Genomic DNA, 17,013 nt, shown 5'->3' on the forward strand with positions numbered 1-17,013 from the left:
AAGGAAAGGGGGAGGAGAATTGCTCTCAAAGGATTCATTTTCTTGAGGCTTTCAAAATAATACAGCAGTAGACAACTGATTTCGAAACGCGTATTGTCATAAGCTTTAAGGGTTTAAAGTTTCGAGACTAGTATGCTAAAAACAACAATGGATATTTACAAACACTTTTTTATCATAATCAATGCCAAACTGAAGCCTTATTTAAATATATATGATCAGGGGCGGCTCGTACATAGGCACTACGGAACTGCAGCACCCTTCGACACTAAATATATTTATTAATTTATTTCTATTCGCTTGTAATATTTAATTTTACCATCAACAATCCTATACAATTCTCTTATTTTGTATAAAATATAATAAAATAAAAAACTAACTAACGAAGGACGCTAGCAGCACTGTGTTTACCACAGTGTCATATTGTTACGCGTGCAAGCATATGCACGTCATAGTGAGATGCGAACTATTAGCGTAATGCGGCACTGGCTGTCGCGCAGTTCCACTGTTGTTTATATAATATGCAGTTTGCGCCAGTAGTAAAGTGTTCGTAGTGCTTATCGTGTTTACTCCGTCTTTTTAAATATCTGGACATTACAATTAAAGACATAACATTTGTTATAGTTTTTATTTTAGAACATTATTGGGGTTATGATAATGGATTTTATTTTTAAGTAATTTTGAATTATACCAAACTGTATAATTTTATCGATAATAAAAAATATTTTTTCATGTTTAATTTTTTTTTAATTTTTACCATAATTTTGATATTTTATCCAAACACGTAATACAGTGTGTACAGTATGTACATTTCGAAAGTTGCAGAACCCCCACGATTTCAAGCCACGAGCCACCACTGTATATGATAATGTATTTGCTTATATAAGAATGCATAAATCGCCTGTTTACTTTCTTGTCAAATCCAAAAAGTTAGCAGATGTAATTTTAATGATTCCTGGAAAAATTATCATCTAATAACTCTAAAATATAAAAAATACTCAATCACTAAAGTTAATGAATTATTGTCAGAATTGCTAGTGTGAATTCATTTTAATAGTTTTATCTCTTATTTGAGAGGCACTTCAACTTCCAAGATAACCCCTTGTCCTTATATGATTTTGCAACAACGAACTACAAAACTTCCTTGTTTAATCAGGAGAAAAAAAAAACGTGTGCACAAGTGCTGTTAACTTTCCTATAGCGGCAGTAATCTTATTCTATAAGAGGATCAGACGCATTACATGATAGTTGTTGGTTTGATTGTCAAGTCTGTCAATATGTTCCGCTACTCGCAGAGTGTCATCGCGCGTGTCCTTCTAATAGTAGGCATAACCAAGTGCTTCCCTCCCTCAGAACGCGACTGTAGTGATGTAGACGATGGTCTCTATCTGGACTCATGACAGGTATGTCTCGTAAAATGAATACGTAATTAGTTTTCGTACTGTCTTTCAGGTTTTCGTGGTGTGCAATATACAAGATGAAAACCACATCACATTCATATTTTTTGTCCACACAAATGCATGATTGTTACAGTTAACAAAATTAGAACCTGATATGTTTGTATTGCAGCTTTCTGGTGAATGGTATGTCTTGGCCCACACAATGAACTTATCGTACCCGAACTTCACATGTATAAAATATGACTTCAGTCTTCAGTCAAGATCAATGGATATATATTTGCAAACTGACTAGTGAGTTATTTTTCTACCACAGATTATTCTAAAATAACTATTTCCCATCGCTTAAATACAAGCAATTTATAATGTGAAATTGATTATTTCCATTTTTGCTTTGATAGTGTTTATAATCTTACGATACCCTTCAACCAGTCGTGGGTTACTTCTGCCAGTTATACTTTGGGTCGTAAGTATATCGATATACATATACCTTATTTGGTTAATATTATATCTAATTTAGTTTTTTATAGTAGAATATCAACAGAAATAGAACCTTTTAATAGTAGTTACATTGGCTTTAATGCATTTCTAAAAATGTGATATTCAAAAATGTGATTTAATAAAAAGCTAAACGAGGTTGGTTTACAGAAATAAATAAGCAATAGATTTTGCTATTGTAATACTACATTATGTGACTAAACATCTTTTCAGGGTAATAAAGAAGAAGCCTCTTTTCCCAGAATTTTCCCCCTGCAATTACGCATATAAAGCATCTATTTAATACCTTTGGTGTGGGGGAACTGTTTCATTTTTTCTTCTAATGTTTTCCAGATTTCATTAAATTTCATAAGTAGTCATTATTCTGAAAATTTAACTCTTGTGGTCATCATTATTTCTTCATTCTGCGTGCGTCTTCCTCGTTTTTCTTCCAGCGTGGCTTTTTTTACTATTTTGATTGTTTTCTTTTCATGATAAGCGATGTGCGCTACCAGCTCTTAATGACTATCTGTAAACCATCGCCTGTGTAGCAAAGAAGAGGATGAGACATGACCTTTGCCCTCCCATTGTAAAGATATAATTTTGAATACTGTTTTGAATACCCGGAAACGTTATAAGAACTTTTTCTATTGAACGGTATAAACTAACTGGTCTTGTGTACGGGAGTAACAGAGCCTATACCTCCTCTCCCCCAGATAATCTACTTTTTTCATCCTACAATATCAGGCCTAAATCCTTAAGCAGAATTGAACTGAATGATGAAACAGTAAATGTGTTTTTAAAATTATGGCATAAGCAATTACATCTATGAAGCAATTTTATTATTTCGGTAAATTGCATGTGACCTTTTGTATGATTTACGTGATTTGAGAGATGCCAAATTCAAATTTCCGTTGAGGAAAAAGTCTCTTTCTCAGTCTGAAACCGGTTTTTCTAATATGATCCCTTCTTCTTATTTTGTATTCTACCTGAACATTCTCATTTTTAGTCTTATCTAAGTGTGTGTGTGTGTCTTTCATATAATATTACAACTTTGATAATTGATTTGCATTTTGTGCATATATTTTTGATTGCTTCGTTAGCATCCTATTTCTCCTATCATTGCATTTGATGTATGCCAGGAAACTTCAACTATCGCTTAGTTAGCCCTCACGTCTCACTTTTCCCTCCTAAGATTTTCTGCTACTTCTCAACTTTCTTCTGTTCTTCTTCCAGACGTTTTTTTTTTATAATAATTGTTCATACTACAGGATGTTTCTTTTAAAAGTCATTAGTTGCGAGTATCCCTTATCAAGAAGAAATTCGATGCAGTATAGATCTCTAATTTAGATTAGTTTGACTAAATCAAAACGTGACTTAAATGAATATTTAATTGTATTGATTACAAGGCTCTTTAGAAAAGTCATTAACGATTTTTCCCGTACAGTCAAAATGTCTGTAATCCCTTTTTTATTTCAAGATATCAATGAGATCTACAATTAATTATCTTTCTTTAAGTTTAGTTTCTTATCTTTTCGATTAATTCTATGAACTTCAATAAGTGTGCTTCTAGCCTTTTATCTAAGTAATTATAATTTGTTTTTCTTCTCGGATCCCTTTATCTGCATATCTCCTTTAAGATCTTCGACTTTATAAATTTCCCCAAATTGCAGCTAAAAGACACTGTTTTGAAGTTAAGAATTCATTTGCTTCTTCCTCGGTCGCAAACTGTTCTTTTATGAAGCTTGATCCATAAACTGATTAGACAACATAAGATGTGATCAAACGATCATCGTAACAAAGCTAACTGAGATTCCTAAAGAGATAAGTTAAGGTTTTATCACATGCAACGGATTGCAGCTAAATTTTTGAGGACATTCTGTACTCCAAACCATGCCTTTGTTCCACACTTTCGTTATTGTTGATATTTATTACTCTGCGACTTTCTTTTCCTGTTCTTTTATTTTCAGCAAAGAGAAAAATATATTATTACTACATCATCTTTGAAGCAGTTTTATTATTTCGATAAATTGCAAAAATTTATATTTTGCTCTCAAATATAAAGCTAGTTCTCTAATGTTCCATGCTTATCGATCTCAAAAGAATGAACTGTTTGAGAAGGTTTTCGCAAATGGAGTCCCTGTATCAAACTACAACGGAATTTATTCGAAGTGATCAGCATGGAACATTAGGGAAGTAGCTTTATATTTGAGAGAAAAAAATAAATGTTTGATCGCACATCCTATATGCTCCTAGATGAAGTCAAACAAAATTGAACAACATAATTTGATAGTTCTAGAATCATGTGCTGGTATACTTGTCAACCCTACTCTATTCCCCAGGAATTCCAAAATCATCCTTCTTAAATGAATGAAGGTCTCCCGCAGTCTATATATTACCAAATATATAAAATAGTTCCTCCCATTCTCTTCGGAGAATATGGTGTTAGTGATTTTCCTGTATGTTTTTTTCTGTTGATAGTTTTTTTAATATACATGTTACTTCTCAATTAGCCACCATGGTTAACTGTCGTATTAATATATTTTCCTCTTACTGTTTTTATCATTAATATTATTTGTCAATTTATATTTTATTTTTAGAAAATGAACTTTATCTGACTTTCATGGACATGTCTATAAATAAGAAGTTTTGTTTGACTTACGTTTAGTATCAAGGAGATCAAAGAGAAATACCTCGTAATGGTGAGTATACCTTTTTCAAGAACGTCATCATTGGTAGTTTACTGTTTCATTAAAATAAAATATATATTTATCTGCTCTGAGGGTCCGGTGTTTGGGTGGAAGGTGGACGATTTTATTTTTCTGTGGGGTTAGGAAGGAAGTCAGTGTAAGATTTTCACTTCCTTGAGATTCTGGAGTGCCACCAGTATTGTAAGCTCAGAACATGATTTATTTTCAATAAGGGTGAATGTTCACAATGCCCAATGGAATCCGAATAAATCTTTACTATAGTGTCCGGGTTACATTTAGACGCCATAGATGTATATGTGGCGAAATTTAACAAACCTAACAATATTTCGTGATGTTTATTTGCTCATTGTATTGTTTGTGAGAAATGGAACCTCCAAAATGGGTGACTAACTAAATCCACTATGTAGAAATAAGTATCGGATCATTTACTCTTCTAGAATGTAATATACTTATAAGTATATTTCTGTTAATTACATTTGGCTTGCACCAGCTGTAGACACCTGTCAAGCTGGGTTCTTACTCATAAACTAACTATTGCACTTGGATAAGAGACTGCGGACTTCGAACGAGAACTCTTCGGAAGGATGTAAGTCATTATCATAGAACATATTTATGATTTTGCAATTTAAATTAACAGATCACGTGAATCCGCAAGTGCTGTTTTGACATACGAGTCTGAGTAATGTGGGAAAACTTGCCTGCATACACACAGCTGCTATGTCAGGCCAATTAAACAAACTGAAACATGTATGGTATCTAGGCTTGGAAGGCCAATAAGGAAAAACGGACTAACTGAGCACGTGACGTATAGACATAATTATGCCATGACAATTTCGGAATATACAACTGAAAAAAGGAATTCTTCGCGTACCATGAGTTTAGCATGTGGTGATACTTTACTAGTTGTTATAAGTGTCCAAATTAGACAATTTCTCCATCCTGTACCTGAGGAACAAGAAAACGAAACAGTCGCACGATGACTTTGTGAATTCAGAATGATTAACTGGTAGTGCAAGCAGTTTATCTATGGTGTGATTGGAGAGAAATGAAACCACTCTAGAATACTAATAGCTTAGATATCGCTGTTCAAAGTTACAGGCGTATAAAAATCAAAGTGGTCACACACACACACACACACACACACACACACACACACACACACACACACACACACACACACACACACACACACACACACACACACACACGGGAAGGTCATCTTGTCCAGATCTGACACTTATTCAGTGACCACTTTTATATAGAACTTGTCCAAATACTTAAAAAAACTGGAAATAAGACCTGATTAATTGAATTAATATATTAACTTTGGATTTTTTTTAAATTCAGACAAATAATCTCATTGATGCTCTGATTGTCAGGACAGTTAAATTGATTGCACTAACAACGTCTCCCATTTTTATATTATTGATTAAAAATCTATGGATAATTTTAAAATATTATTGAAGATAAATAGCTGATTATTACCCAGTTCAAGTTGTAAAATTTCTTTATTCTGTTACAGGTGTGTTTTCTGTTTTGTCCAGAGAGAAGTCAAGGAATTTTGATGTTAACTTTACGTTCTTTAATGAGACTTGTGAAACACCCCAATGACCATGATTTGTATCAACCATACCTGCCAGATGATTAGTTAATTTCTCATTCAGTTGATATTAACAATAGGAGTGAATGATTTAGAGTTAACTGCCTTAAGGATTCTAAGGCAGTTAAAATTTTAAATTTTAAACTTTCTTAAATTCTTATTTAAGAAAGGCCAGATTTCCAAGCGAAGTACGGCGATATAATGAACTGTTATGCTATACAAAAAGTGCATCTGAAATGGCTTCTGATATATTTACAAAATAAAACTTTTAAACTCCAGATCTACCTTTTCTTATTGCTACTAACTGTAGTAAACAATCTATGCTGCTATTATTTCTTACACATCGTGATCTGATTAAAAGAAAAGGTCATAAATATCCGATCCGTTATTCCTTTATAGCCATGTAGCAAAGCAGTGTTTGCCTCTGAAACTTGAAATGGCTGAAAATCTTTTATTAGCTAATAAATTTTGTCAGCCCATTTACTGGGAAACAATGTCATAACATTAGCAAAGTAATTTAAATCATGTATGTTAAAAAATGTCATTTTGTTACAGTTAGAACTTATTCCCACCGCAGTCAGGTTCTTTGAAGAATATTTAAGGTGTACGTAAATGGCTTCTCTAAAAATTAGGCGATTTCCCCAGGCCACTCCCTAAGATTGACTCAAGGATCGTCCAACTCAGCGGTGGTTCCACTCAGTGACAGGCTCATCCTGTCACTGAACAGAACCGCTCATATTCCACGGAAAAGCATTCACCGACACGGTACCGATAGACGCTACGCAGGAAAACACCAATCCCGGAGACTCAAATCGCTTCCCTAGTCATCATTTAATTTGTCCTGAAAAACAAAAACAAATTTGAAGTGCATCGTTCTTCTAAACATACTGTTGAGGTGAACGATGCTATCTATACTGACTGCATTAAAGCGAGCTGGAGTTCAGAGGAGGAGCGTATTCTTGCTGCCCACGCAGTTCGTTTGGTGGCGGCAGGTGTTAGGAACTTAAATTAGACTTTGGCTGATGTACTGCCTCATCATACGTTTCATGCTATTAAAGGTCAGACTAGCAGGATACAAACAGCTTGTTAATGAGCTTACAGAACTTTCTAGGAATGGCGTGATGGGTAATATCTCCGTACCTCCCACCTGGCCTTCCATTCCTACTCAAATTCAAGTTGATTTTCAACAACCAGGATTAGCAACAGAGGGTCTGATTTCCAAGTTAGCATTAACTTTAGATCATCAATCTTTAGCAGAATATAATCATACAACTCTTATGAGCACGAATAACGTCTCTTGAAGAGTTATTCGTGGGCATGATATCGCCAGAAATCTTCAGGATTATCTGCAAAATGTATTTTCTGAGAAGCAGTATCAGCCTCGACAACCAAGACAACCCAGCCTGGAAGTCTGCCTTCACGTATGCGATTGAGGAAGAGGGCTTATGCAGAAATTCAAACCTTATATAAGAAGAATCCCGGGATGTGTGCAATGATTATACTAGATGGGGCATCTCCGCCTTTCTCCTGAGAACAGCACAAAGATTTTGTGTAATTTAGAGTACTTCACCACTGCATTTACCTAATCAAAACCAGCCTTGTGCGCTTGGGTCTGTCCCTGAATTAGCCATTTACTCTCCCGTATCGCAAATGTAGAAAAACCGAAGAAATTGTATCAGCTTTACCTCCTAGTAATTCAGTTTCTGGCACTGATGGCTTTTCAGTATCACATTTAAGGAAAGTGCCCATTCAAATCCTTCAAGATCTTCTGAACATTTTCCTAGCAACTAAAGTTATTTCACCTTATTTAAGGAACTTAAGAACTACATTTATCCCAAAGAAGGATACCGCTACTAGAGCTGCAGATTACAGGTTTCCCCTGTTTTTTTCGACTTTATCATAAAGTGTTAGTCAAGAGACTGCAAAAGTATATCCAACATGACATAAAGGCAGAGAGCCTTTGTCCCTTTGGTTGGCTGTGCTGAGAACATCTATATTCTTTCTGCCCTCCTTTCCGATTCCACCGATATCTTAAACCTTTGCTTATGACAGCCCTGGACGTTCATAAAGCCTTTGATAGTTATCTAACTATTAATATGCCGGCCTGGTTGGCAGAGCGGTTAGAGTATCCGATCTCCAGCCAAAAGACTGCGGTTTCGAATCTGGGCATGGATGTTTGTGATTTTCTGCGGAAATAGTAGTGGTGGTGACGGGCAGTAGATGACGTTGGTGTAGTTGCGGTTAGTTGTAGTTAGTGGATTGAATAGTGGATTCAGAGAGATGTAGAGCATATGTCTCCCTCGATGAGTCGTTGGACTCCCTGGAGGTGTCATGTAATAATAATTAATTATATAGTGTGCCTGTGCGACTTCTGTTCCCAAAGTGTTCGCCAAAGCGACCCTCTATCCCTTCTTTTGTTCAACTACATCAATGATGAGTTTCTTCGTTCTCTACTTAACCATATTTGGCTATTGGTGCTTCTTTTAATGCTATGGCCTTTGCTGACAACCTTACCATAAATTAGCACTTGCAATAAATTAGCTGCTCATTAACACTTGTCCCTTTGTGGCGTATCAAGAAGCTAAAGGCCGAAAATCTTGAAATTTTTCCTGCACGATAGGCCATAGCATTGCTTTACTGTCCTGAAGGAATGGAAATACCTTCCCTTCTCCTCAGAAAATGCTTTGTCATCCTTAAGAAACACTCCACTCAAACCCCAACAAAGGCTTTTCCTCCTTGCAAAGTATTTGCACCCTAGGTATTATCATAAACTGATACTCGGGAGTACCTATGTCTCAGTACTATCCCGTATGGATAGGGCTATTCGCTGTGCCGTTCGTTCATGACTTAGGCTTCCTTAGATACTCCTGTTTCCTATTTTTATGCCATGTGAAGGACGGCGAACTTGGTATCCCTTACCTCTGCTGGCTTATCCCACGCCCCTGTTATGATATAATTAAGAAATTAGAAATTTCTTAGAAACTTCTTAAATTTGCAGTAATGCATTTCATTTTTCTGTTGTTGGTGCACCCTATAGTACGCCGAAGGTCTTCTATAGGGTGGACCAGGTATCAAGGTCAACCGATAGAGACTGCATCGCAGAGCATAAGAGATGGGCTATATAGCTCTGTCGACGGTGCATCACTATAATTCCCATACCCAGCATCGATGGGTACGGGGAGGTACTGGACTCCTACCTGGTTATGAATTTATTGACTTAATCAGGACTAGGATCAATGACCTGCCCACAAGGACACGCACAACCCGTGGCGGCAGAGGTGACAGTTCTTGTAGGGCAGGTTGCCGCTACAGTGAAACCCTTTCTCAATTGCCCAATGTTGTTTTCGAACTTATGGTTTAGGATGAAGCGGCATGATGCCGTTGTCTACATATTAAATAACTGGTTGAAAAGCAAAGGTTGGGAGACTGCGATTGGACTGCACTATAGGACTTCAGCTGGTATTAGACAGCCCGATTTAATTGCAAAGAAGGATGAAAGAGTTTGGGTTTTGGATGCACAGATGGTGGGTACTGGGAACTGACTTGTTGTCAGTCATAGGAACAAGGTCTCATATTATGAGCAGAATATAGATCTTGCTCGACAGATTGAAGAGGAGTTTGAGGTAGCTCCTCATTTCACTAATGCTACCATCTCCCTTCATGGTGTATGGTGCAATGAGAATTACAAAGACTTGACTTCTATAGGCATTAATTCGGTAGACATTAAGATCTGGCTTAGAGCTTTGCAGGGCACACTGGTGGCTTGGCCTCGTCACCAACAAATCACTTCTAGAATACCTCATACCGGCTTGAGCTAGATCTTGATGAATTTTGGCTTTCGCTTTTCTAGCCTATCGGGGTAAAGACATCGGCCTTTGCTCTGGTAAACCATCGTATGTAGCACCGCACTTCAGTGCGAAAGTTTACAAAATAAAACATAAAATAAAATAAAATATAAAATAAAATCTTAAGGAACAGAATTGTTTAAAACATATCAACTTTCAATATGGATATTATTACTGAAAGTTAACGAAAGTTAACGAATAAAGAATTACATTCAGATATATCATAATGATTTTATAAATTAAAAGGTGTATATAAAAAATTAGTATTTTTAGAAAAATTTCTTAAACTTAACAACTTTAGAATGATTTTCTTCTATAATTTAAAATATACAAAATTGTTTCAGTAATATATCAATAAATATTTCACTCTGTAAAAGAAAGTTACCATTGAACTTCATTTGTAATAAATGTACAAATGATATGACACCCCTTTGTTGAATGCACCACCTCTCTTTCTCACCCAAGATTTTCAGTCTAATATTTAGATTGCATAATTGTTTCTGATAGTTCATCAAATGAACAACAGAAAATGGAGCTTCACTTAAATAGTTGGCGATTTGTTCGATGGATTTCAAACCATGGATTCGAACCCTGTTCGATGATTGAAGAATCTTAATCAGATGCTTTATTAATTAAAATTAGCTGGCCTCGTAAAGTGTTATTGGAATGGAAACGGACCAGAGTACACATACATTTTATACACATAGCCACACTGTTCCATCAGACTGGGCTATGAATACTGACGTCGCATGGCACGGTGTGGCCTATGTGTAAGCGCAAGGTGATGATCACATGGCTAAATGTACATTTTGGAAAAAAGTCGACCAAGGTTGTTCACGTATCGTATTAGCTGACGGTGTGTGTGTGTATATATATATATATATATATATATATATATATATATATATATATATATATATATATATATGATATTAATGTGGAAACTATTTAACGGAAGAGAATTTCTTGAGAGTAAGAGAATAGAATGGCTGAGCTAACTGCAGAATTAATACGTTCAATTCAAGCTATTTTAATAGGAGATTTTACTACTGGTCTTATTGAAAAGTAGATCTTCTAGAATTGATGGGATCTTAAATTCCGTAGCATCAGAGGAATTAAGAATAAAGAAATAATAGAGCAAAACAGTGGAATTAATAAATGACTTTGATGGCATAATACGAATTTTGAGAGGTTTTAAATGGTTAGCCTGTGGTAATGGTTTTTACATCCATAACGTTAGGCCACCTGAAGAAAGATCTTTCTAAGTTCAATTCTAATCGCCGACTAGAAGAATTTAATAAGAATTTCTTCGACTGGTTCTCGAATTGATCTCTGGCTCGGTTAAGTTGGGTTTTTATCCCTTAAAATAAAGAAAAACTATCGTTGAACTCAGTAATTCTGATAATAATATATGGCATGAGGGTCAATGCCCACAAGATGCTGCTATATTGGCTCACAGGTGACTCGACAGATGACAGTTAAAATCACTAATAGTGTTGAACTGACTAATCTGTCATTTGCTCAGGGTGTATGCTGGCTTCTCTGCAGTCTTCAAAAGTTACTGTATATTACCACTAAATGGCCTCTCCACTTCCTTTGGGGAAAAATGGCGTTAGCTGATTTATGTATATTTTTAAATGGTACAAATTATTTGAGAGAAGAGACACTAATGCAAGTGAAATTTTGCGTTTTTGAACTGAAGAACATTTTACATAGTTTAATATCAAAGTTTAACTCTGGTAGTAATTTTCATAAAAAATCGTCTATTTTAATTAAGTCTGATTAAGCCCAATTGCAGCAACTATTACTACAACTGTTGCAGAACATCAGAAATAAATACTTGCAGTTCTCATGACATAAACTCATATGCTGATGATGTGTACTTGTTTGTCAACCGAATCTCATTTGAAGAGGAAAAAACACCGCTGTCACTGGAAATCTTCAGAAGCTACCTTAATCGATTACAAATCAGTAAGTTTCGATAGGTAAAATGAAAAGCAATTTACTTCAAAAACAAAATGCAGCACAGAATGCCAGTCGTCCAAAGCCTACAGGAATGTCCGTGACGACCCATTTGGAGAAAAGGAGTTATTTGTAATCAAGTTGCAAGAGATTAAAACCACAAAGGAACAATACAAATCATTCTAATTCAGAATGGAAATAAGATTCTCTCGAGTCTTATTTCTATTCCAACTTGTCGATATAATTGAGTTTAAGATAGTACTAATATCAGATTCTGATATAGCAGAAGTACGAGAGTGGTCTGAAAGTTTCTCGACAATAGACCGCAACACTATCGGCAAGATTTGTTTTCTAAGTTAGTACATCTGTCATAAGTATCCATGTGAAATTGCAAGTCATTCTATCAAGGAGGTTGTTTTATACAGCTGCCTGAAGCAGGTATTGTCTGTATCCCTTGAAATGGATAAAATTGAGCACTGTACTCGATGTTAAGATGCCACTGGCTTCTTAACATCGAGTTTAAAATTCAGCTGAACTGGCAGATTTCCGACATAGAATGGTAATGGGTATCAGTAGTCTTTCTTTCCGTGACATTGCTACCCGTATCAGTGTACCGAAATTCACCGTTGCTTATGCCATTTGTAGGTGGAAAGTTGATGGTGCTACCACAGCAGGAAAACATCCTGCATGGTCACCGACACTCACTGACCGAGATCGTTGAGCTCTGTCTCGAAATGTTTGAGCATCCTGCATGTCATCAGCGGCGAACCCCACATTCAACTTCGAAATTGCTACAGGGGGACCTGTCAGCATTAGAACTGTCTGCAGAGAGTTGTGTGCCGTAGGTTACCACGGCAGAGCTACTGCGAAGAAGACACACACATATCTTCAATGCCAAACGATGTTCCAGCACTGTAGGTGATTGGAAAAGGGTTCTGTGGAGCAACGAATCACGATTCGAAATGTTTCATTCTGATGGTTATGTCTGGAAACATTCCCTGTGTAATCTCCAGATCCACAGGATCTGGAGATTGCACAGGGAATGTTTCCAGCAGGACTAAATCCTTTTATGTGTCAAGGTTAGTGGAGGCTCGTTAATGGTATGGGGGTGTATCAGTTAGATATGACTCGGTCCATTGTTGGACGTGTCCCAAACCATTACATCTTATGGCTATCTGGATATCCTGGACACTTTCGTGCTTCCATCGCTGTGGAAATACTTCGGCAGTGACTGTTGCATGTTTCAGCATGACAATGTTCCATGTCATATTGCACCGTATGTCCGAGACTGGTTTCCACAGAACAACGTTGAAGTGTTGGACTGGTCGGCTCAGAGTACAGACCTCAACCCCATCGAATATCTTTGAGAAGAATTAGTACATCGAATTCGCTCCAGAGAACATAGCGGTCGTAATAAGCATCTGCAATGGGGGGGGGGGGGCAGCTTTGTGCAGAAAATGGATGGATATTCCTGTGGCAACATAGAAATGGGTTGTAAGCATGTCCCAAAGTGTAGTTGCTGCTGTTATTTAAGCCAAAGTTCGTCCCACTCGGTACTAGAAATGTAACTAAAACGCATTTCACAACTAGCCAAAATACTTTGTGAAAATATTGTTACAATTTGATAAAAGTTTAATGAGGCAGACGTTCGAAGTCTGTGAGTTGGTCTTATCACAGGATCATTTACAAACATAATATACTGGCTATTAATGCATACGCTTCTGTATTAACGTTGTAAATAACATAAAACTCTAACAACTTTTATTCCTGAAAGGGAGTAGGCAAGACCGATAGCTTAATTAACTTTTCGAAAATGATTTCCAGTGAATCACAGATAGCTCCTCCACGACTATCAGTTATTTTAAATAACAATCGAGAAAGAGAAAACAGTAGATACCTGACGCCACTTTACTGTAAAATTTCTTGAGCTGCTGAACTAAAAAAACTCGTGTTTCCAGGAAAAAAAAAAAGAAAAAGAAAAGAAAACCGCTTGCCGATGTCAAATGTCGACTAACTTGCTAACTGATCAAGAAATGCTTACAAAATTTTAGCTCTGTTAATTGACGACTAGAATCGAACTTGAAACGATCTTTCTTCTGGCTTCCTAGCTCTATGGACTCATATGCCTTTGAGTTCTTCAATACAAATCAAGTAGTCCAGGCCATACTACGAAATAGACTAAATAAAAAAGTTTCTCAGAATGGATAAAGCCATAAAAAGCCTAAATACTTAAAATAAGTTGAACAGAATGATGATGATGATGATGATGAATTTTACAATTTTTTTGTAAAAATTGTAAAATTTACTTGTACGTCATGGCTTCCCAAATGATTTTTAACTGAGACATTATAATATTTAAATTGAACTTTCCTTCGTCATTCTTAAGACTGTTTGTTTTCAAACAGACATAAAAATACGGAACAAACAATTACAGCTATGAGGCCAGTTTATTACATCTGTGAACTGTGTATTCTTCTAGATCGGTTTTTCTGTATTTTGGAGAATAACAAACCGAGTTTCTAGGACGGAAAAAACCCTCCTACCTCAGTATGAGAGAGACTTTCTTCTAATGTTCCTTTGGTGATATTCTGTGTTCTATTTGTCCATGATCATTTCTGAACTTCCTCAGTGTTCTCCAGCTTTGAAAATTTACTTCAATTCATTGAATATATTTTCGATTGCTTCTTCTATTCACCTGCTCCTATTGAATTGCATTTGCATTGATTTATGCCGGCATACCTGAACCATTGCGAACTTTCCTTTTTTTTTTACAAAGATAATTTGATACTGCAATTTCTAAACTATTTTTTATACTTCTCAAATGTCTTTTGCTCTTACTCTAACCTTTTCTTTATAATCACTCTTCATTCTCCATGATAGTTCTTTTAAATTTTTCTCTACGAGCGTTCACTATCTGATGCTTGTAGCGAGAAGTTTATATCTCATTCTTATTACTCTTCATATCTATTATCCCACACCTTTTTTATTGAAGAGAAAAATATATGATTATATATCTGCAAGCTCTCGTCCTATATCGATAGTTTTATACTCAGCTTAGATTTAATGACTACGGTGGAAAATCTCTGCTAACTAGTTGTTAATACTCGAGATCGCCAGATGAATAGACTTCCATGAAAAATGAAAAATAGGATTCTCAAAGTTGATTAATTAACTTTTAGGTTACAAAAAATGTGTTATTACTTAATTATTATTTCTTTTTTTAAGGTTCTGATCATTAATATTTCTGAATTATATATCAATAATATTCTTTTTTCTTTTTTAAATTCAAAATTCATTCTTTTTGGCAGTAATAGCGTTTTCTTCACGACGTAAAACGCATATGATTGTCATGGATATGTCGACAGACAAGAAATCTTGTTTGACTTTCTTTTATGCAGAAGAACATGGAGAATTACCACGTGAAGGTAAGCCTAACTATCCTGAATAATAATTAATGCTAGTTTACTTATACATTAAAACAAAAGTTTTATTCCACGGGGAGGAGCGGGCATTTGAATCGTCAAGAATTTTATTCTTCTGCTGTGGTTGGGGTCGAGAATATTAAGAATCTAATTTCCTTAGGATTTGTGTGTCACAAGATGTCGGCAGCTGAATACATGATTTACTTACTATATGGATGAGTATTCATAACGGTAGATGGAGTCTGACGAAATGTTTATTCCAGTGTCTGAATTACTCTACATCTGATCTTCCATGCAATCAGACTACGATTGAGTAATACACTGCTAAGCCTATAAGGAAATTCAGAAGAATAACCAAAATCAGGGAACTCTGTTTGTTCAAGTAGATTAAATTTTCTCTATTCTGTTGAGTAATGTGTGCATTTAAATTCCTATACAATAGTCTTTTATGGAAAAAAACCTCCGTAACTCTGTCAGTTTCGATTGCTGTGTGGTTGAAAACAATCTCTATACGAATTCATTCCAAGATTCAAATAGTCTTTATCGTGACCTTTTAAAACGAAGACGAGTGACACGATGATTACAGGGTTTTCTTCCAAATCAGTTCGCGTTTATCATCCGAAAACAAGTCATGAAAATACAAGCAATTAACGCCCTTATTTAAGAATAAGACTAACCACTTCATGCATAAAATTACCGGTTTGAAAGCTTATTTGTATACGTCGTCAGGTTTAAAGACCTTTAAGTACTGGAGAATTTTTAAATTATTACTGTATTACGTATGTTAACGCATTATATTCACAAAAGGTATGTTTATAATTAAGGATTAGGAAACATTCGCTGGAAATGCTTTCTTGAAATAATTCAGCCAATTTCAAGTCCGGCATAGATGAATAACGGCTTCCATTAGAAAAACAGGATTGGCAAAATTGATGAATTAAATAAAATAAATAGACAATGTATCGTCTATAGCTTTTTATTCCAAAAGGTAACTCTCTCTTATCTCCATATCAAATGACAGGCGTCCTGCACGCTTCAGCTGTCACAAATAGTGAACGCACGCTATCAAGTAATCAAAGTTCTCAAGAGAGACAGATTAAGGTATAAAAGCGCCTCCATCTGTGACCCTAAATTCCTTTTGAAAGGAAGGTTAAGCTGATAGCGCACGGTATTCCTTTTTATACTATTTATTAAAAAAATCCATGGATAATTTAATCACCCAGTTAAAACTATAAAATTTCAATATTTTATTACAGGTATATTTTCTGTTCTGTCCAGAGAGAAGCGACTTGTCGATCCATCCTACTACACCACTGTTTATTGCAAACTGAAGTCGAGGAATTTTGGTTTCAATTTCACGTTCGTTAATGAGACTTGCCAAACACCGGAATGACGATGCATCGATTCGGCAACACCTTTTCGATGATTGTGGCATTATTTAATATCGCAGGAAATTTTCGATCGATATTAAAAAAAAAAACAAAAAAAATCAACTTATTTAGGTTTGACTGCTTTAAGCATATTTATTTAAGAAAGGTGAGGTTCCTAAACAAAGTACGGTGAGATAATGAACTGTTATATGATACAAAAAAAAAAAAAAAT

General features: G+C 35.6%; 1 long non-coding RNA gene across 2 annotated transcripts; it reads left to right on the forward strand.

The window, feature by feature from the left end:
• Positions 1-1,243: 1,243 nt before the first annotated feature.
• LOC150094843 (uncharacterized) lies at positions 1,244-16,939 on the forward strand. 2 transcript variants are annotated; one of them, XR_016550129.1, is made up of 6 exons: positions 1,244-1,400; positions 1,567-1,688; positions 1,796-1,860; positions 4,472-4,573; positions 15,298-15,414; positions 16,668-16,939. It is a non-coding gene; the product is annotated as an uncharacterized LOC150094843 (long non-coding RNA). The 2 variants fall into 2 exon arrangements; XR_016550130.1 differs by lacking the exons at positions 15,298-15,414; positions 16,668-16,939 and adding an exon at positions 6,105-6,462.
• Positions 16,940-17,013: the final 74 nt, after the last annotated feature.

This window comes from Typopeltis vanoorti, chromosome 21, assembly GCF_054136105.1.
Source record: "Typopeltis vanoorti isolate ZY-2024b chromosome 21, IOZ_Tvanoo_1.0, whole genome shotgun sequence".
Lineage (NCBI taxonomy): Eukaryota > Metazoa > Arthropoda > Arachnida > Uropygi > Thelyphonidae > Typopeltis > Typopeltis vanoorti.